Genomic DNA, 20,544 nt, shown 5'->3' on the forward strand with positions numbered 1-20,544 from the left:
AAGCCATGGACGTAGTTCCATGGAAAGCTATGGATTTTGTCTAGCCAATAACAAGAATTTTGACAGTTAAGGCAATTACCTCTTCAGAGTATGACGAATTCCCCTTAGAACTGAATGTGAAGTAAACATTTTTCAATGCCAACTCCTACACTGTACTTCCTTTTCTTATAGAATAAGTATGTAACGAAACCTGTTCTTGTTTTCTAAGTTAGAACTCAAATGAAAGCTCACATGTAGAAAAATCGCTCATTCAGTGTAAATGGACACAGTATTATTTAATGTTGAAATAATTTCTGATCTCCTATTACATGAAAAACATTATAAAAATCGTTCTGAATTGTATTCTAGGAGTGAATGTCGCACGTTTGTTTCTGAGAGTAGGGCATAAATCATAATACCTTAATGGGCACTAAAGGGCAAACGCTTTTGTTTTCGTAAGATTTGGCTAATGCCTTCGGATTTATTTCTGAAGCTTTCACAGGCGACACGGAACTATATATATAGGCCGTTGGCAGAAATACACCATCTATCCTAAATCCCTAAATTTTGGCTTCTTCCCAAGGTGTAGAACTCGTAACCATAGAGACTGGGAAAAGCATCGACGAGCTAGGACTGCCCCCGCCTCTTCTGATCTAAACTGCTTCCCTTTTCGGTAGGAGGGAAAGAACGAAGGGAATTTAGGAGAGCGCCCGCGGAGCGCTTTCTCTCGGTTCCTTAACGCTCAGCATTGCTTTCACTGAGTCCCTGGCTGAACCACAATTCCCAGGACGCACCCAGGTTCTAGGTTGTCAAAAAGGGAGCTTCTGGTTTTGGCCAGCGCGGCTGCGCTCGAGGTGAGGTCTTATTGGATCTTACCTCCTCGTGCGATTTACGTCACGGCGACGTGCGGTCGTGGGGGCGGGCAAACGCGGCGGCGGCGGTCGCGGCGGCGCGCGCACGACGTCAGACTCGGTATCGCGGCGGCGGCAGTGGCACGGCTACACCGGGTTGGGCCCCTTCCCTTCTCCGTCCCCCCCTCCTCCCCCTCCCCTCAGCTGTGGTTCCCGAGGAGTTCGACACGAGCTGCGAGGCGGCGACAAGCTCTAAGTGAGTGTCTCCGGAGTGTGAGTGCCGTTTCCCGGGCGAAGAGGTACAGCCTCCGGGGTCGGGGAGGAGGCGAGGGCTGAGGAGGCAAGTGTCCGGGCGTGGGTCGGGAAGCGCGCGCTCGTCCCAGCCCTGGACTTAGCTTCCTAACGTGACCCGCTGCCCCCGGACAGTGTGCAGTGTAGTGGACGGCGCGACGCACCGTGAGGGGCCTGGATCCGCCCTCCTTTCAACCGCTGTCTCCTGAGCCTGGCACCCACCGCCCGTCTTGTCCCTCCTAGCGGAGGGTCCAGAGCCCTCTTAGCTCTCCTCCCTTGGCGTGCAGTCGTCCTTACTTGCTGCCCACCGAGGGAATCTGCCCTCCGTTTCTTCATTTCCGTTTCTTTCTATCACTTCTGGGGTTTCTTTGGTGCAGGTTTCGAATGGGTTCTGCTTAGTACTCACTACTTTGACAGTATATGTATTGGGAAGATTTTCCTCTCTTTTTAGGTGGCTTTTCGGGCAGCCTAGTTGGCAGAGTAACTTGGGCCCTGTTTTTCCAAACCTTGTCGGGCTTTTCGTCTGTCAGTGCTCACTGAGAGACATGCTTTTAAAACTGCCGAAAACAGGATTTAAATCAACGTTATGGGGTCTGTGAGAGAGTTTGGTTTGAAAAATAATAGGTTCTTTTCTTCTCCTCCTGGCTTTGACCTTATTTAAACGTTTGCTTCTGGAGTTTTAACAACTTAACATGATGGCTAACAGTGAATTTTGTTAGAAACACTCAAATGTCCAACTGACATTTTATTGGTTGATCTGACTTTATTGCAGGTTGTTGACTTTTTAAAAAAAAAGGACAATGTATTTTAATACTTTTATTTTTGGACTGGATTTCTCAGGCTTAAGCGTTATTCCCATTGTGTGTCTTCCAAAAACAGCCCCCCACCCCCGGCAGCATTTAAAACTCCAAGAAATATGTCATAACATTTAAAATAATTTGACCACAAAACTCTTCCCTATGAAATGTTAAAAATAATTCCTTTAAGGCCAAAACTTTGGTTTGGTTGGGGGGCAGAGCATACACTTTTGTCCCTTCCGTAGTGTGAAGTGCTCTCATACCGAGGGCCAACTTTATGTCTTGTCATTCACTACACTTTGACACTTACTCTTTTAGCGTTTCATAGATTTTTCTTTCCTAATTTTTCATGTCACAGAAATTTAATTTCTGAAGCTGTTAGTTGTTCATAGGTGTTTTCTTTCTCAGAAATTTGTCAAGAGTGATGATTATTATCTGTAACTAAAGTCATTTCATCAGTACTCAGGACTTCCACACATGTGGAACTTTGAAAAATTTCAAATTGATTTAAATATGAAGGGCATATTTCTTTTAGCTTCTGTTTTACCTGCCCACCTACCAGTGTAGTTTCTATTTAGACTTTAGACACATTTTCTCTTTTTACTAGGATACTAGGCGTGACAGGATTTCCCGAAAGTTTTTCTATCTCTAGACTTGTATGAGTTAATAAGTGATTGTTTTTTTTCATCGATAGTGTCAATATAGCTGGTGCACTTTCTTTGGTATAAGTCACATTTTGTATTCCAAAATGAACATGACTTTGTTTTATTCTTCATTTCAGGGGTCAGCAAACCTAACAGCTTGTGGGCCAAGTCCCGCCAGCTGCCTGTTTTTGTAAATTTTTTATTGGGACATAGTCATACGCATTCATTTAGATATAGTCTATGGTTACTTTGTGGTGCAACGGTAGAGTTGAGTAATTCGGCCATAGACCCATATGACTTGCAGAGCCTAAAATATTTATCATCTGGACCTTAATAGAAAAGTTACCTGAGTTCTATTTTATTTTATTAAAAATGATGCATATTCTATGTAGAAAATTAAAATGAGTAAGAAAAGTATAAAGGAGAAAGTAAAAATTATCCAGAATCACACCACTCAGAAGGGTTTGTCTTTGATTATCCTTATGGAATGTGAGTGATTATTTTTATATAAATTGGCTCAAATTTTTGTTAATTTGTAATTTGCTTAAAAAAAATCTTAGGTTATTTCTTTTTGGCAATTCAATACACGGGTATTTTCTGCATCAAAGATCCTGCACTTGATGAACCAAGTTGTCTTGATTTGTTTTACTAGTCAAAGATTTACAAAAATTTAGAATAATAGATACTTGATAATGAATAACATATGCGATGGTGGTGGTGAACATCATTTATTGAGCATTTATTATGTGCTAGATAGTTTTCCAACACTCTACATGTAGTAAGTCATATAATACCAGTAGCAGTTCTGGGGGTACACATACTGTTATCCCTATTTACAGATGAGGAAACTAAGGCACAGAGATATTAAGTGCCCAAATTTATCAGCTAGTTAATGGCGAAGCTGGGATTTGAAACCATGCAGTATGGTTTCAGGACCGAGACTCTCAGTATGCTACAGAGCCTCTCCTTAAAGTACTGTTCAGTGTAGAAAGTTTAGACAGTCCAGAGGTATATTATGTAAAAATTCACTGTGTTCTTTTCATTTCACTCTTCTTTCCATTTCCATTTGCAAAGTTGCAAATTTCCATTTGCAGGTTTAAGTAAAATTAATACTTTATTTTTTAGAGCTGTTTTATATTTACAGAAGTTTATGCAGGTAGTACAGAGAGTTCCCATATTATCCATCCCCCATTTTCCTTGTTAATAACATCTTCCATTAATGTGGAATATTTGTTACAGTTAATGAACCAATATTGTTGCATTACTATTAATTAAAATTTTGTTTATATTAAGGCTTATTTTTTTGTGTTGCAGAGTGTTCTCTGAAAAAAGTGAGATCAAACCAGTCATTGTTTTTTTCTTTTTTAAATTTTTCTTTTTTAAATATATTTTATTGATTATGCTATTAGTTGTCCTATTTTTCCTCCTCTTTATTCCCCTCCACTGCCCCACCCTGTCACCCAGCATTTGCATCACCCCCCCACCCCACCTTAGTTCATGTCCATGAGTTGTACACATAACTTCTCTGGCTTCTCCATTTCCTGTACTATTCTTAACCTCCCCCTGCCTATTTTGTACCGACTATTTGTGCTACTTATTCCCTGTACCTTTTCCCCATTCTCATCCCTCTCCTGATTACCATTTCTATGATTCTGTTCCTGTTCTAGTTGTTTGCTTAGTTTGTTTATGTTTTTAGGTTCAGTTGTTGATAGTCGTGAGTTTGTTGTCATTTTATTGTTCATAGGTTTTGATCTTCTTTTTCTTAGATAAGTCCCTTTAACATTTCATATAATAAGGGTTTGGTGATGATGGACTCCTTTAACGTGACCTTATCTGGGCAGCACTTTACCTGCCCTTCCATTCTAAATGATAGCTTTGCTGGATAGAGGAATCTTGGATGTAGGTCCTTGCCTTTCCTGACTTTGAATACTTCTTTCCAGCCCCTTTTGCCTGCAAGGTTTCTTTTGAGAAATCATGTGATAGTCTTTTCTCCTTTGTAGGTAACTGTCTCCTTTTCTCTTGCTGCTTTTAAGATTCCTTATCTTTACTCTTGGGTAATGTAATTATGATGTGCCTTGGTGTGTGCTTCCTTAGGTTCAACTTCTTTGGGACTCTTTGAGTTTCCTGGATCTCCTGGAAGTCTTATTTCCTTCACCAGATTGGGGAAGTTCTCCTACACTATTTTTTCAAATAAGTTTTCAATGTCTTGCTCTTCCTCTTCTCCTTCCGGCACCCCTATGATTTGGATGTTGGGATGTTTAAAGTTGTCTTGGAGGTTTCTATCTTCCTTTTTTTGAATTCTAGTTTCTTCATTCTGTTCTGGTTGAATGTTTATCTTGTCCGTCTGCTCCAAATCGTCGATTTTGAGTCCCAGTTTCCTTCCCTTTTCTTTTGGTTTTGTGTAAATTTTTCTTTATTTCACTTTGTGGAGCTTTCACTTTTCTCTCCATTTTGCGACCATACTCAACCAAATGGAGTGAGTGTCCCGATTACCAGTGTTTTGAACTGTGCATCTGATAGATTGGCTATCTCCTCATCGCTTAGCTCTTTTTGGAGCTTTGATCTGTTTTTTCATTTGGGCCATAATTCTTTGTCTCAGCGCACCTGTTAGGTTGGGAGGGGCAGAGCCTTAGCTATTCACCTGGGTGGGGCAACCTACCCAGGTTCCAGAGTTGGGACGCTGTCTGTCAGGGAGAGGTCCGAGAGGGAACAATGCCGCTTGCTTGGCTCAGCTGCTTTCAGTCACTTCCCCCTGCTACCCACAAGCAAGTTGGGCCATTCTGGTGCTGATTCTCAGGTGGTTTGTGTATATACCCTAGGACCCTGTGGGTCTTTCCAACGAACTCTCCTTTGAGGCTAGGAGTTTCTCCTGCTTTATCTCCCATAGATTTTTACAGCCAGAGGTCTTGAGGCTTTCTTTGCATGCACTGGAACCCAGTATTGTGTGGTCTGTCTCACTCCCCAGCTGTTCCTCATGGTTTATCCGCACACAGATGTGGGACTGCCCAGTTTACCAGCCACCACCTCGCCCGCCCGGTCCTCCAGCTGCCGCCTTGCCCATGTCCTCTCCACCCTGGCTCCCTGTCTCTGCCCCTCCTACCAGTCTGGATTAATGCTTCTTCTTTAGCTCCTTGGTTTTCGGACTTCCACATATTTCGATTTTCTGGCAGTTCTGGTTATTTTTTGTTTTTAAATACAAAACAAAAACTTTTATTTTTGTTGTTGTCCTTCTTGTGGTTGTGTGAGGAGGCAGAGTGTATCTACCTATGCCTCCATCTTGGCTGGAAGTCCAAACCAGTCATTGTTGAGCACTGTGTTTTGGGTTGGTTTTGAAAATAATAGTGCTTCTGGACTTTTTGATGCAAATAAACATTCGTGATTCACTAGTTTGCAGATTAATGACACAAACTTAACATTTTCTTTGGAATGGGAAACTTGCTAGGGAGTTACACCATTCCTTTAATCTTTTTCAAAAGTTCATCTTGTAGTTCCAGCTGCTTTTCTCTGAAGTAATGCTTATAATTTTTTGACTGGATGTTCTGGCTCTTCCTTGGAGCTATTCAGTTTCTTAGAGATTTCTTGGTTTTCATTGGAAGAGTGGTACACATGAGCCTGTTTACCATCACCATCATCCTCCTTGCTGAGACTGGTACCTCCCCAGCCATCTTAATTGTTCTTGGTATTCTCTTCCTCAGCTTCCAGAACTTAAGTTACTGTAATGTAATCTTTAGCATCTCATGTCTGTATTCTTGTGCTCTTGATTTTATCAAGGCCTCTGTAGTCTTACTCTGGAATTTCTTCTGAAACAGCTGAGGACTCAGTGTTCAGACTAACTGGATCCATTTTAGCAGACATCACATTCTTATCTTTGTATGTTTTATACTGGGGCAGGTAGTTCTTTGTCATTGAGTCATTATTTTTCATAGCACTGACTTTTACTGTCGTGACTTCCCCAGAGTTCTTGTCCATAACAAAATGGGAGGCCACAGTCATAAGCAATGAATGACTAAATGGTCTTTAGAACGGTATACCAGGTGATGAGATGTTTGTGCAGCAAACAGATCTTGTTACTTCTCTTTGGTTTGGTGCTGCTGTGGAAATCTTTGCATAAAGGGATGAAGTTAGAAAAGGCTGCCCTGGCTGGTGTGGTTCATCCGTGGCTCAGTACCAGTCTGTGAATCAGAGGGTCGCTGGTTCGATTCCCAGTCAGGGCACACGACTGGGTTGTGGGCCGGGTCTCCAGTAGGGGGCGTTCAAGAGGCAACCACACATTGATGTTTCTTTCCCTTTCTTTCTCCCTTCCTCTCTCACTGAAGATAAATAAAATCTTTAAAAAAAAAAGAAAAAGCTCATGATTTCCCCCCAATCTGGTTATAAAATTCATGAGCATTGTCTTTACTTAAAATATCTCCTTAGAGCTCCGTTAGCCACTTTAGTTGTTATTTTGCAAAATCTTGGGAGATTATGAATCAAATGGATAGTAGAAAAGTTAAACACCTCTGTTTTTTCCTTTAATTTTTGAAGCACTTTCATAACCTTTTCAACCTTTTCTTGTGTTTTTTCTTTTTTAAGATTTTATTTACTTATTTTTAGAGAGGGGGAAGGGAGGGAGAGAAACATCAATGTGTGGTTGCCTCTTGCATGCCCCCTACTTGGGAACCTGGCCCACAACCCAAGCATGTGCCCTGACTGGGAATTGAACCAGCGACCTTTGGTCCACAGGCCAGCACTCAATCCACTGAGCCATACCAGCCAGGGCTCTTGCGCTTGAAGTCTTTCTTCACTGTGGCATACTGCGCTAGCATTGAGTTACTGTCCTGATCCTCTTGTTCATCTTTCTTTAGGAAGAATGTCAACACAGCAACTAATTTGGGAACTTAGAGAAGCATGCAGTTGTTACATTTTTTGACATCATTTCTTCTGTAGAATTCAGTTATCACTTCCAAAGATACCTTGAGTACAGTTACATTGCTGTTTCTTGACATACGTACTGGAAATTCTGTAATACTATATGTACTTTATTTTTGTATTTTGTGCTTATATTCTCACGTCACAATATGGTCTTAGATGCTTCTATGGCAGTGTAGAGGCACGATATAGAAGTTGCTCTAGCTAACGATGGGTTAATGAGATTCTTCTCAGTGAGATCAGAGCTTTGCAAAATGTTATTGGAAGATCTAGATTCAAGACTGTAGTGTAATTATAGGAGAGCAGGTCTTTTAGCTCTTGAGGAAAGTTAACAGATGTTTTGGGCAGCAGTGACCAAATCTGTGCCATAAACATCATTAGCTTTGCCAGTATGTCTTTGGTTGCAATTTGAAAATCTCCACATTGGATTTATAGTGGGCTTTCTACTGTTGTAGAAACTCTTCGGTGTAGGCTAGAAGGTCCACATTATTAGTTCTGTTAAGTGCAGTAATTGCTGTGTGGCTTGTGTTTGTTTCCGCTGGGTATGTGGGCTGCAGACGGGCTCACAGGGAGCAGTTCTAAGAAAACCGCACCACTGACACCAGCCGGACCTTCTCAGTCTGTGGCTTGGAATCATGCTTCCAGGTGTGGGGAAAACAGCTCTTGGGAGCTCAGCAGGTGGTGCCATCTTGTCTCATAGTAGTGTGTTTTAAAAACTAATATTCATGCATAGATTCCCAGGTCAGTACATCTACATCTACTCTGTTCTTTTTAAATAGTTCTTTAGTATTTTATTGAGTACACCATATTTAATAGTGTCCCTATTTAATTTAATAGTGTCCCTATTGCTGGGCATTTAGATTGTTTAAATTTACTGTATATTGTACATGTATCTTGTATGTACAATTGTTGCATGCTAATGACCTTTTTTTACAAAGTTTTAGTGGCAAGATTTATTATAGGGAAAAGCAATAGGACATTCTCAGAGAGGCAGAGAGTGGACAGGCTAGAGGGTAGTGGCTCCTGCTAATGACCTTTTAAATAAGGGGAGAACCTTTTTTTTTTTTTTTTAAGATTTTTATTTATTCTTAAGGGGAAGGGAGGGAGAGAAACATCAGTGTGTGGTTGCCTTTTGAGCACCCCCTGCTGGGGACCTGGCCTGCAACCCACACGGGCACTCAGTCCACTGAGCCACACCAGGCAGGGTGCTAATGACTGTTCAGAGTAACTTTCTAAGACTCTAATTACTGGGTTGAAAGAAATATGTTTTTCATTTTGATGTATATTGCCTGATGCCATCCAGAAAGGTCATAGCAATGTAAACTCTCACCAGAAATGTGGGTGTTGGTGAGGTCTAGCATTAACATGTCATTGCCACCTTAAAAAATCTTTTATCGGTTTGGCTGTTAAACATTTCTTGCAATGTAGTTCTCTCTATCTCACTGGGAGATATAATTTAGAATTACCTTAGGTGGGGCATATGTTCACTAATTGTTTTTCCTTAGTATTTCCTTACGAGTATTTCTGTAGAGCTGCTCCCCTGTTTAGATTCCTTACTTGGAGCTTGAAAGCAGTATGATTTGCCACTTCTGTTAAAATAGAATCTGGTGACCTCCCTGTAGTTATATATTTCTTGGGAGTAAGGAGTGTATAGCTTTCTTAATATCAAATAGCAACCCTGGTATATGGCAGGTCTTGAGTAAACAGTCTCTTCAAAACCTAAATTGGATCTTGTTCTTTTGGAGTTACTAATGAGTAAAGTGTTTTAACTTTGTTAAAAATAACCTTTTCAAAGTCTTTGTGAAATATAACCTTGAAAATTTACAGTATAAAATTGTCATCTTTGTGTATAGTCTCTAGTTCATCTTTTCTTTAATGAGATAAATAAGACTGGTTGATATTTTAGGGCTTATATTTTTAGGAATAATTAACCTACCCAATTTCATTTGGTATTCAGTTTTGGAAGTTAAGGAATGGATTGAATAGGGGATTTGTTTCATGTAACCCATGTTTTTGACTTCTCTGTTTTGGAGTATACCATGTATTAGAAGGGATGTATATGTTATACTAAGTCCTGAGAGAGGAAAAAGGAAGCTAAATTCTGGAAGCTGCCAAAATATCCTCAGGCATGGGGAAAATACCTCTGAGAAAGGACATTTCGAAGCTTTTTAATAGATGACCACAGAAAATACAATTAAAAATTTTTTGTATTGATTTTTGAGAGAGAGGGAGGGAGAAAGAAACATTGATTTGTTTCACTTTAAAATAAAAGATTTTATTTATTTTTAGAGAGAGGGGAGGGGAGGGAGAAACAGAGGGAGAGAAACACTAGTGTGCGATAGATGGTTGCCTCAGTTGTCTCTCGAATGCCCCCAACTGGGGACCTGGCCGGCAACCCAGCAATGTGCCCTGACTGGAATTGAATTGATCCCGCAAACCTTTTGGTGCACAGGCTGGCTCCCAGGCCACTGAGCCACACCAGCCAGGGCGCTATTTTTTGTTTTTGACTCGAGGCCCTGGGTAGAAAAAGGTAAGGGCTAACCATGTACATTTTAAACCAAGGAAAGAGAATTTGTAAGGGGGTTGGTTTGAATTTAGGCTGCAGATGTGTATTTTATTTGGCTAACACAGATTTTTTTATTCTTAAAATATTTCAAACATACAGAACACAGAGTCCAATATAGTTAACATCCACATATCCATCATGCTATATTAAATCTTAACACGTTCTGCCCTGGCTGGTGTGGCTCTGTGGATTGAGTGCTGGCCTGTGGAAGGTTGTCGGTTTGATTCCTAGTCAGGCCACATGCCTGGGTTGTGGGCTAGGTCCTAATTTGGGGGCATGTGAGAACCAGCTGATCCATGTTTGTCTCACACACTGATGTTTCTCTCCCTCCCTTCCCCTCTAAAAATAAATAAGTAAAATCTAAATCTTAACATTCCCACACACCTCCCATTTTTTAAAGAGAAAATGGAAAGAAAAACAATTGAAACATCATCTTGCATTATATTTTACTTCCCAGAAGTAATGATTATCCTGACTGTTGTTGGGGTTGATCATTCCTAAAGCCTGTTTTTATGTAATTACTTCATAGGAATATATTTATAAACAAATTATAATATTATTTTGCACATTTTCAAACTTTATATAAACAGTTTTCTGCCTATTCTGTAACTTTTTTTAAATTAAACTTGCTTTTGAGGGTCTTACGAAGTTGATGTTTTACCAATTTGACCTACAAAAATGGCAGCTTTCCAACCTAATTATCATTATCATGTTTATCTGCCATATAGTTACATTATTGTAAGAATACGGCCAGTTTAAATTTATTCTCAGGTTGATAGGTATTTAGATTGTTTCCAGTTTTTTCTGTCTTAAAAACAATACTACTGTTAAACAGAATACTACGTAGAAAAGTATCAGGTTGTATTGCAGGTAGAAAGTATAAATGTTCTGTGAATTTTTTCATGGCTGAACGCTTTTCTGAAAGAAATGGTTTATTGAGGCAAATGCTAGGCAGAAAAGGACAGGTCCTGGGAGTGCAGTCTAAACCATTTGCAGCAGGGATAGATGGAGAAGGCAGCATGCCCTCTGTTGCAGAGTTCATGGGGTCTTTTATATATAGGGGTGGGCAAAAGTAGGTTTACAGTTAATACAATACAATAATTACACAATAATACAATAATTAATATACAGTAATACAAGAATAACTTTTGTGTACTTAAAACTGGAAACTTACTTTTGCCCACCCCATGTATGTAAAATATGTTTTGAGGAAGAAAGGTGTAAGTTGTTTTGAAAGGATTTGCATTGGCTACAGATAAGGGGGTGGGAAAAGGTGAAGGCGGGTAGTTCTTAAGAAAGGTGCAGTCCTTAAGGAAGAATACTTACTGTTGATTGGTGCTGGGCAAGTCCTGGAAGTTCATGCATAAGCACGATGCTCTGGCAGCTGGTGGTCTTTATAGAAGTTTATTCAAATCTCCAAGGTACAGTCAGGAATCTGAGGAAGTCTATTGTTAGTTGGCCCACAGCTGTTAACTGGCTAACAGCTCTTGTCTCTCACTCTTCAGCCAGCTGTAATTTACTTTAGGACATCTCAGGACTTTCTCTCGTTGCTACATTGAACATTCCTGATTAGGAATCCTTGTGCACATATTTAAGGCCTTTGGCAGGTTTTTCAAAATGCATGTTAGGAGACATTAATGGATTGGGAAATCAGTTGAGGAATTAAAAGAGTGTGGAAAAGTACCAGGTTGTATTGCAGGCAGTAAGGACAAATGTTTTTGCAATGTGTCTGTATGTGTACTAAGTGTGAAATGAAATCCTCTGGGGTAAATTTACTCAGCAGTAGAATTACTGGGTTGGAGGTTATGGAGATATTGCCAAGTTGATCCCCAAAATTGTACGACTTAGCATTTTTTGGCATTAGAATCAGAATTTGCTGTTACCAAATCATTATGATCCATGGCTTTGTCAGATTTTTTATATGTTTACAAATCAGATGAGTGTGAAATGATATCACATTGTCTTAATTTTAAGTTTTTGATTAATTATGAGATTGAGCATATTTTCAAATGTTGAGTGACTATTCAGGTTTTCATGAATGGGCTGTTCCCTCTCCTACCTTTTCAATTGGGTTGTCATTACAAATTGATTTTAGGAATTGATTTTATATTCTGGTTATGTTTGTTAAGTGAATTGCAAAAATCTTCTATTCTCTGTGGCTTAACTGTTAATTTTTTATATGGTTTGTTTTAAATAAATATGATTATCAAATCTGTCATTTTTCTTAGGTTTGTGCCTTTTGTGTCTTATTTAAGAAATTTATTTCATATCCTGAGATCATTAAGAGTGTCCCATATTTCTAAAAGTTTCAGACTTTTTTTTTGTTGTTTTTTTTTTTTATATTTAGATCTTGATTCTTCTGCCAGAAAAATTTTTTTTTCTTGTATATAATGTGAGGCAGGCATCTAATTTAATTGTTTATATGCATAGGCAGTTAATATAGAGCTGTTTAACAAAGTGTATTGTAAATTTGAGTTGTAAATCTCTTTTTTAAAGATTTTATTTATATTAGAGAGGGGAAGGGAGAGAGAAAGAGAGAGAAGGTGACATTGGTGTGTGAGAGAAAGGGCAATTGGTTGCCTCTTGCGTGCCTCCATCTGGAAGCCTGGCCCTCAACTTCGGCATGTCTGTTCCCTGACTGGGAATTGCATCTGCGACCTTTCCAGTCATAGGCCGGCACTCAGTCCACTGAGCCACATCAGGGCATAAATCGTTTTTTACATTTTTAACTTCTCATTTTGAGAGTATGTTTATTAAAGCTGGAGCAGTGAAACAAGGAAGGGCCTAGCATAGAAGAACCAACATGAGAGAGCCTGGGCAGGGCTGCTTTGGCTCTTTAAAAGGTTATAGGAAAGAGATCATCCAAGGCAGGGTTGCTGTCATTTCAGTGGGAAGTCAGAGAAAAAGGGGGTTGCGGGGACAAGCTACTGCTGCCTCTTGCTCCCCTGGTTGCAAGTCTTGTGGGGACCCTTAGAGTTTAGAAGATTCATGCTTGTCCGGGAAGAAGAGGAAGAAAGGGAAAGGTGCAGGTGTGCTCCTGGGAGGGAAAGTGTGCTTGAGTTGTAAGTCTTTTAAGCAGTTTCAGTTCAGCACAATAACAGCCTTTTTGTTTTTCACCAGGCTGCTTCACATGTTCAAATTTGTGACTTCTGGACCAGAGTAATGTGATTGGTTGATTACTTGATCCAAAACTAGAACCTAGAGATGTAGATATAGAGCATACAGGGGGTAGGCAAAATATGTTTACATGTGAAACAGATTATTTTTGTATTATTCTTTTTTTCCCTTATTTGTCTACATTTAGCTGTACTGTCTGAATGATCCACACATACAAACCGCCCCCCATGGTTTTTTAAAATAAAATATTATAAAAATGAAGCACTAAAGCATTAAAATACAGAAAGCTTTTTTAACTCACTTCACAAAAGCATTAACAAATGAGGTATCCCTTTTGTAACTATTTCAAACCAAACTGGGTTAACTAACACTGATTGTAAATAAAAGGATACTGAATTGTAAGAACTCAGATCTCTACTTGGACAAAGTTGTGACAGCAGCTTACAAACCTCTGAAGATGTGGAGTCCTAAACACAGCTAAATATGGGTCACAGAGCAGGTCACAGAGTGACCATCTGCATGTCACACACAACACGGCAACATGAATGAGGTAGGTCAAGAGGACCTAGAGAGGCCGCAGACATGTTAACTGTGATGCATAAAACTGAATCTTAAAGCTAGGAGGGGTAAGTGCAGAAGCCACAAATCTTCATCTTCAGGGCTTTATCTGTACCAGTAGTTCACACTGTGGTCTGTGTTCTTGCTGTAACCTCCCTGTGATGACTGGTAGGAGCTGTGAGGGTTGCTGTAATTATGGCCAGACCCCAGGGAGCTGTAGTTCACTGTAATCATTAGCCTCCTTGTTTGCCTTGATAGGAGCCACCCCCAGAACCTTCTCCGTAGCCCCCATGTGAACCTGGGTTGTAGGTGACCTACTTGAACTGTAGCTGTTCTGCTGCTTTGGGCTCTGCTAACACTGTAGTTGAATTTGCTCTCCTAGCTGTAGTTGGAGCCATTGCTGCTACTTGGGGGAGCTATAGGAGTTGGAGTAGGAAGAGCAGTTAATTGCCTTGGCCATCGCTATGGTCTTTTTGTTTTCTCTGGGTGGTGAGGGTCATAGTTGTTGTCCTGGCTCTGGTTGTATGGTTGTAGGACTGCTGCTTGCCTGGGTAAGCAAGTAGCCTGAGCTGTAGGAGGGCTTCTGTTGACCTTCATGTGCTGCTTCATTTTCCTGACATGTTTCTGGGGCACTGAGGAGGCTGTAGCTGTTGCCTTGGTAGTAGGAGCCATAGCTGGAGGAGCTGCTACCACCCTGCTTCCACCACTGCCAGCATTCCCAGAATGCCCTCCATTGCTGTAGAACTGATTGTAGCCTGCTGTTGCCAAGTTGTCTCCGTACTCATAGCTGCCATACCCAGTGCCAGCATTCATGTAGCCTCCATGGTTGGCCCCACCAAATCCTCTTCCTTGACTACTGATGTTCTCTTCTCTTTGCCCCCCTAAAGGTTTGGATGGGGGCACTTTGTTGTGCATGTGGCCTCCCATACCAAAGCCAGGGTTATGTGGCTTAACAGCAAATTTTGGTCCATTTCTGACAGGCACAGGTTCCCCCTTCTTATTGGCTTCAAGGGTATTAGGGGCATCAGGGAATAGCTTCTCTAGTGCAGCAAGGGCGGCATATGCTTTGCCACCTTTTTGCACCTTGAAACTTGGGTCCATCTACATCAACCTCTGTAATAAAGTACTTGTTGTGGCTGCCAGCAATCTCTGAGATGAGCTCTTACTTGAGGCCACACCTCTTCTTGTTAAGCTCCATGCTTGGTAAGGATTGGCAGTGGGATCTGGGGTGGAGGCAGCACTGGCAGTTGAGGCAGCTTCTGCCACGAGCAGCAAGGCCACCATAGCTGGCATGGCCTCTGTCTCTTCAGCTGAGTCCTCCCCCTTATGGAGTCTCTGCCTTTGGCACCCATAGACAAGCCCATGCCCTATAACAGCGTAAGAGCGACATGCAACTTGGCAGTCTTTTGGATGGTCCGGAGGCCTTGAATGGGTTGCCGTCTACTTCTACAGACGTGGTAAAGGTGGGGGTGTGGACTGGCTCCGCCTGGGAAACCAGTTTATACTGCAGCTCAGGCTTCAGGTGGTTCAGCCTCATCAGGGCATTCATAGCTTGGGGAAATTCTGACTTCTCTTTCTTCCGAATCTTCTTTTTGCTGGGAAACTTCTTTTCCATCCTCCTCCACTGGGTGTTTCATTGGCGTCATGGCATAAGTGGTACTGGGTGAAGGTAGGGATTTGAACCATGTAGTCTGCTGGGTTTTCTTTATTTTTTTTTAAAGGTTTTATTTGTTTATTTTTAGAAAGTGGGAGGGAGAGAGAAAAAGAGAAAGAGAAACATTGGTGTGTGAGAGAAGCAGTGATTGGTTGCCTCTTGCATGTGCCTCAGTGAAGGACTGGGCCCACAACCCAGGCATGTGCCCTGACCGGGAATTGAACTGGCAGCCTTTTGCTTTGCAGGATGATACTCAGCCAACTGAGCCATACCAGTCAGGGCTCCACTAAGTTTTGATTCTTTGATTTCTTGGGCATCTTAAAAGGCAGAGGATCCATACCTAGGACTTTATGCAGCTCGCCAAATGCAGTGAGTTGCAGTGCTACACACTCTGTGATATCTTCCTATTGCTCTCTCTCTAGATGCCTAGTAGCGTCAGTGGCTTCTTTTTCACAAGGCTCATAAATGCCAGGACTATCTGGCATCAGGATGCCTGACGCAAGGCATTCCAGCACCCATTGATGTGTTGGCTGTGCTGATGGACTTTTCACAGAGAAACTCAAGGGGCCATCCTCTTAGAGGACTCCAGGTGGAGATGCAGGTGCACAGGCCCCTCAGGACCTGGATGGTGATAACATGTGACTGCAGCCCATTGGCTCTGGCCTGGAACCACTTGGTGTGTTGGAGGGACACAAAGCCAGCAAGGCATTTCTGCCTGTCTAGAATGTTCCAGGGGTCCTTGACTGATAGTGTTTCTCTAGGTAATACTTTTCTCCATTTCCTTGACAACGGGGGGTGTCAAGTGGATGGTCAGGGACAGTGGAGGCTCTTTTGTGTTTTTTAGCAATATCACAGTATTATCAACAGATTGGAGTATCTTGTTATACTTGTCTTCTGTAACAACAGTGAACGGGATGGCCAAATTGTCAGACACCTTGTCCAGGAGGGCAGTTGTGGGCTTCTTGCATAGCAGCACCAGCTCCAGGTCCAACTACTCTCCCTTTGACACTAGGCCAACATGCCTGATCAGTTCCCGGTCTGGGCACATGCCCTGCAGGGTACTGGTCATGTGCTCTGTCTTCTGTTCCCTTGCTCCTTATATAGTGTCATCCTCTGGGGGCACATCCAAATTCTAAGACTCAGCATGCTTGCCTCTGCCTTTATCCTGCTCATTGATCCATTTGGAAACAGCTTTGAGAATCTGCTCTGTGTGGAACACCATATTCTGGACTGCTTCCAGTTCCTCTTGGATTGGATAAACAGAAGAATGCTTTGCCATCATACAGTGATCATCATTCACAAAATTTGCATTGGACACATTTTTAATTCTTTTTCCGTAGCTTCTCATATTGTGACAGATTTCCTTGGTATTGTCAGTATTTCAACTATCTTGTCAGCATCCTATTTTTTATTCTTGTATTATATATTTTTCCATATGAACAACTGTAAACCTACTTTTGCCCACTCCTATATTTTGTAGCTCTTACCCAAATGTCATTTTTCTCAACCACTTTTTATTTTGTATATGTTTTTTTAAAATACATTTTATTGGTTATACTATTACAGTTGTCCAGCTTTCCCCCCATTGCCCCATCCACCTGGTACCTCCATTCCCTCTGGCAGTACTCCCCCTTAGTTCATGTTCATGGGTCATGCATATAAGTACTTTGGCTACTCCATTTCCTGTACTGTTTCTAACATTCCCCTGTCTAGTCTGTACCTACCAATTTGTACTTACTTATTACCCTGCACCTATTCCCTAATTCTCCCCTTTTCCCCTCCTAACTGATAACCCTCCAAATGCTCTCCATGTCTCTGATTCTGTTCTGTGTGTTTGCTTAGATTTGTTTTTTAGATTCAATGGATAGTTGTGACTTTATTGCCATTTTAATATTGGTAGTTTTGGTCATCTTTTTCTTAAATAAGTCCCTTTAACATTTCATATAATAATGGTTTGGTGATGATGAACTCATTTTAGCTTTACCTTGTCTGGGAAGCACTCTACCTGCCCTTCCATTCTAAATGATAACATTGCTGGATAGAGGAATCTAAGTTGTAGGCCCTTGTTTTTCATGACTTTGAATACTTCTTTCCAGTCCCTTCTTACCTTCAAGTTTTCTTTTGAGAAATCAGCTGAGAGTATTATGGGAATTCTTTTGTAGGTAACTACCTGCTTTTCTCTTGCTACTTTTAAGATTCTCTCTTTATCTTTAACCTTTGGCATTTTAATTATGATGTGTCTTGTTGTGATCCTCTTTGCGTCCATCTTGTTTGAGACTCTGTGCTTTATGGACTTGTATGTCTTATTTCTTTCGCCAAACTAGGTAAGTTTTCTTTCACTATTGTTTCAAATAAGTTTTCAATTTCTTGCTCTCTCTCTTCTCCTTCCAGCACCCCTATGATTTGAACGTTTGAAGTTGTCCTAGACGTTCCTTACCCTATCCTTGTTTTTTTTGGATTCTTTTTTCTTCCTGTTGTTCTGATTGAATGTTTTTTTCCTTATGTTCCAAATCATTGATTTGATTCTCAGCGTCATCCACTCTACTGTTGATTCCCTGTAAATTTTTCTTTATCTTAGTGTAACCTTCATTTCTGTGTGGGTCTTTTTTATGCTGTTGAAGTACCCAGTGAGTTCCTCGAGCATCCTAAAAACCAGTGTTTTGAACTCTGCATCTGATAGATTGCTTATCTCATTTTGTTTAGTTCTTTTTGTGGGGTGTGGTTCTGTTCTTTCATTTGGGCCATGTTTCTTCGTCTCCTCATTTTGGCAGCCCTCCTGTGATTGTTTCTGTGTATTAGGTAGAGCTGCTTTGACTCCCTGTCTGAGTAGTGTGGTCTACTGAAGAAAAGCACACCCATAAATTGGATGGGTCAGAACCTTAGGTAATCACCAGGGTGGGGCAACACGTGTGAACCAGGGTGATAGAGTCTCAGATATGGTGTCTCCACTCTGTGGCTTTGTGTCTGTCAGGGGTCAGAAAAGGGACAATGTCCGCAGCCTGGCCTATGGAGTTTTGTCTGGGAGGAAGCTTTCCCCTAGCACTCTCCCTGGTGTCAGATACTTCTGTTTCTCCCTGTATATCACTGGTGCCCTTCCAGCTGCTGCCCTGGTGCTGGAGCCCAGAGGGAGTGAGTCTGTTTAAGTCTTATGTCTTATGTCTGCTTAAGTCTTAATGTCCCTTTTAAAGGGACATGACAGTCCCTTTAAAAGGAGACGCCTGACTGAGAATTCTGCAGTTTCTTTCTCCACCACAACCCCCACTGGTTCTTATAGCCAGAAGTTAAGTTACTTAACTTCCTAGCACTGGAACCCTGGGATGGGTGGTCTGGTGTGGGGCTGAGATCCTTTGCTCCTGAAATATCCCTCCTGATTTTATCCACCACATGTGAGTGTGGGACCTCCTGTTCCATGACTGCACTTCCGTGTTCCTCCTACCCGTCTGGATGTGTGTGATTTCTTTAATTCCTTGGTTGTTGGACTTCCATAGAACTCGATTTTCCAATAATTTTGGGTGATAGGTGTTTTGTAGTTTAGTTGTAATTTTTGCGGTGGGGGTGCGAGAAGGCAAGCCAGGCAGCCAGTGTGTTTACCTGTGCCTCCATCTGGTTATTTTCTGAGCCAGGCCCGTCGGGAGCATGCTGCATTCAGCCTTAGTGGCTTTTCCCTTTTCTCCATCAGAAACTAGGGGCGAGGCTGTCACCAGCGTTCCACAGAGTTTAGGGTCACCACAAGGCTACAGGGTTGCCTGTGGCTGGAGCGGAAGTCAGTGCATGGTTGGCACGGAGGCCAGATGGTGTGAGCTTGTTGGTTCTCAGCGACTTTTTAAGTAGAATCTGGGTTGCCGACAGTTTGAGGATATAGTTTGATGAGGAAACAAGATTGCTGAGCTCTTTTCTTTCTTTTTTTGCATTGCTGGTTAATATCTACAGACTTTGGAAACTAGATAAGCAGGTAGTAGATTGACATTTTGATAGTTGAAACTTCAGAATACTTACATGTATTTAGTCATCCAGTTGCTATTATCATATATGTGTTCTGAAGTTTGAGACTTTTAATTTTAGGAGAATTCTGTATATAAACATGAGCCTTTATTTTCTTAAATGTTTCTTAGAAACTGTTGTAAATCACTTAGTTTAAGAATAAAAACTTTCCTGACCAGTGTGACTTGGTTGGTTGGATGTCGTCCTGCAGCGAAAGGTCAGGAAGCAAGGCTGGGTTGCGGGTTGGGGCACATATGAGAGGCAACTGATGCAACTGATGGATGCTTTTCTTTCACATCCGTGTTTCTCTCCCTCTCTTTCTCTCTCCCTTCCTCTCTCTAAAAATATAAAATCTTAAAAAAAACCCCACTATTTTTCTTTCTACTTGAAAGGGTTTTTATTGCATTTTTAGTTTGAGAAGAGTTGTTGTGATGCCTGCAGACACTTATGTGTGAGGTATTCTAGGTTTTTCTTTTTCCTTTCTATTTTTTAAATTATTATTTTTAAAAGATGTACCATACTTTGTTGTGTATAATGTGCTCCTGTGTATAGTGCACACCCACATTTAGGGCCCAAACTTTCAGGAAAAGAAATCTTTTGTTTTAATTTTTTTAATTCAGATTTTTATTTACTTATACTTAGAAACAAAACTGATTATCATATTCCAGGGTATTATTTTGCATACAAATATTGTTATTGCTTTCTAGAGTTACACTTTTAACACATAAGCATAAATAAAAGAATTAAAAACATTTATGTAGATACGGAATTAGTACTACTCATGTATAATGTACAACCTTATTTTTCCCTCAAAAATTTGGGCAAAAATGTGCATATTATACATGGGAAAATACATTAAATTGTTTTAAAACAATTTATATTGGCTGTAGATAAGAGAGATGGGAAAAGGTGAAGTGGGGGCAGTCCAGGATAGGTGGATAGTCCATGAAGAAGACTTCTGTATTGGTTGTGGTCAGTAGTCCTGAAAGTTCACGGATAAGGCTGATGCTGTGGCATATGGGGGTTGGCTTTTTTAAAAAAAGAAAAGATTTTTTTAGATAGCCTCTGGAGGTTGATTAAAAGTTTTAACATACATTTAGGAATGAGGTTTTGACCTGTGGCTCTGTTAACTGATTAACCAACCTGTTAACCTTTTCCTTTCACCCTCCAGCCTGCTATATTTAATTTAGGACATCTC

At 41.0% G+C, this 20,544-nt stretch overlaps 1 protein-coding gene and 2 pseudogenes across 3 annotated transcripts in view; 1 reads left to right on the forward strand and 2 right to left on the reverse strand.

Moving 5' to 3' along the window:
- Nucleotides 1-20,544, forward strand: part of ADIPOR2 (adiponectin receptor 2) — a 106,426-nt gene that overhangs the window by 17,097 nt on the left and 68,785 nt on the right. Inside the window, exon 1 of one of the 3 annotated variants that reach the window (XM_054577192.1) lies at nt 917-1,129. The exons of 1 other annotated variant lie outside the window; for it this stretch is intronic. The gene's annotated coding sequence lies outside the window, so the exon portion shown is untranslated. Of the gene's footprint in view, nt 1-916; nt 1,130-20,544 lie in introns of those variants that run through there. One more of the 3 variants, XM_054577191.1, reaches the window with a different exon arrangement.
- Nucleotides 6,079-9,627, reverse strand: LOC129073473 (protein SDA1 homolog; annotated as a pseudogene).
- LOC129073521 (interleukin enhancer-binding factor 3-like) lies at nt 13,817-16,718 on the reverse strand (annotated as a pseudogene).

Source organism: Pteronotus mesoamericanus, unplaced genomic scaffold (assembly GCF_021234165.1).
Source record: "Pteronotus mesoamericanus isolate MK-2021 breed Mesoamerican mustached bat unplaced genomic scaffold, CSHL_Meso_final contig_41, whole genome shotgun sequence".
Lineage (NCBI taxonomy): Eukaryota > Metazoa > Chordata > Mammalia > Chiroptera > Mormoopidae > Pteronotus > Pteronotus mesoamericanus.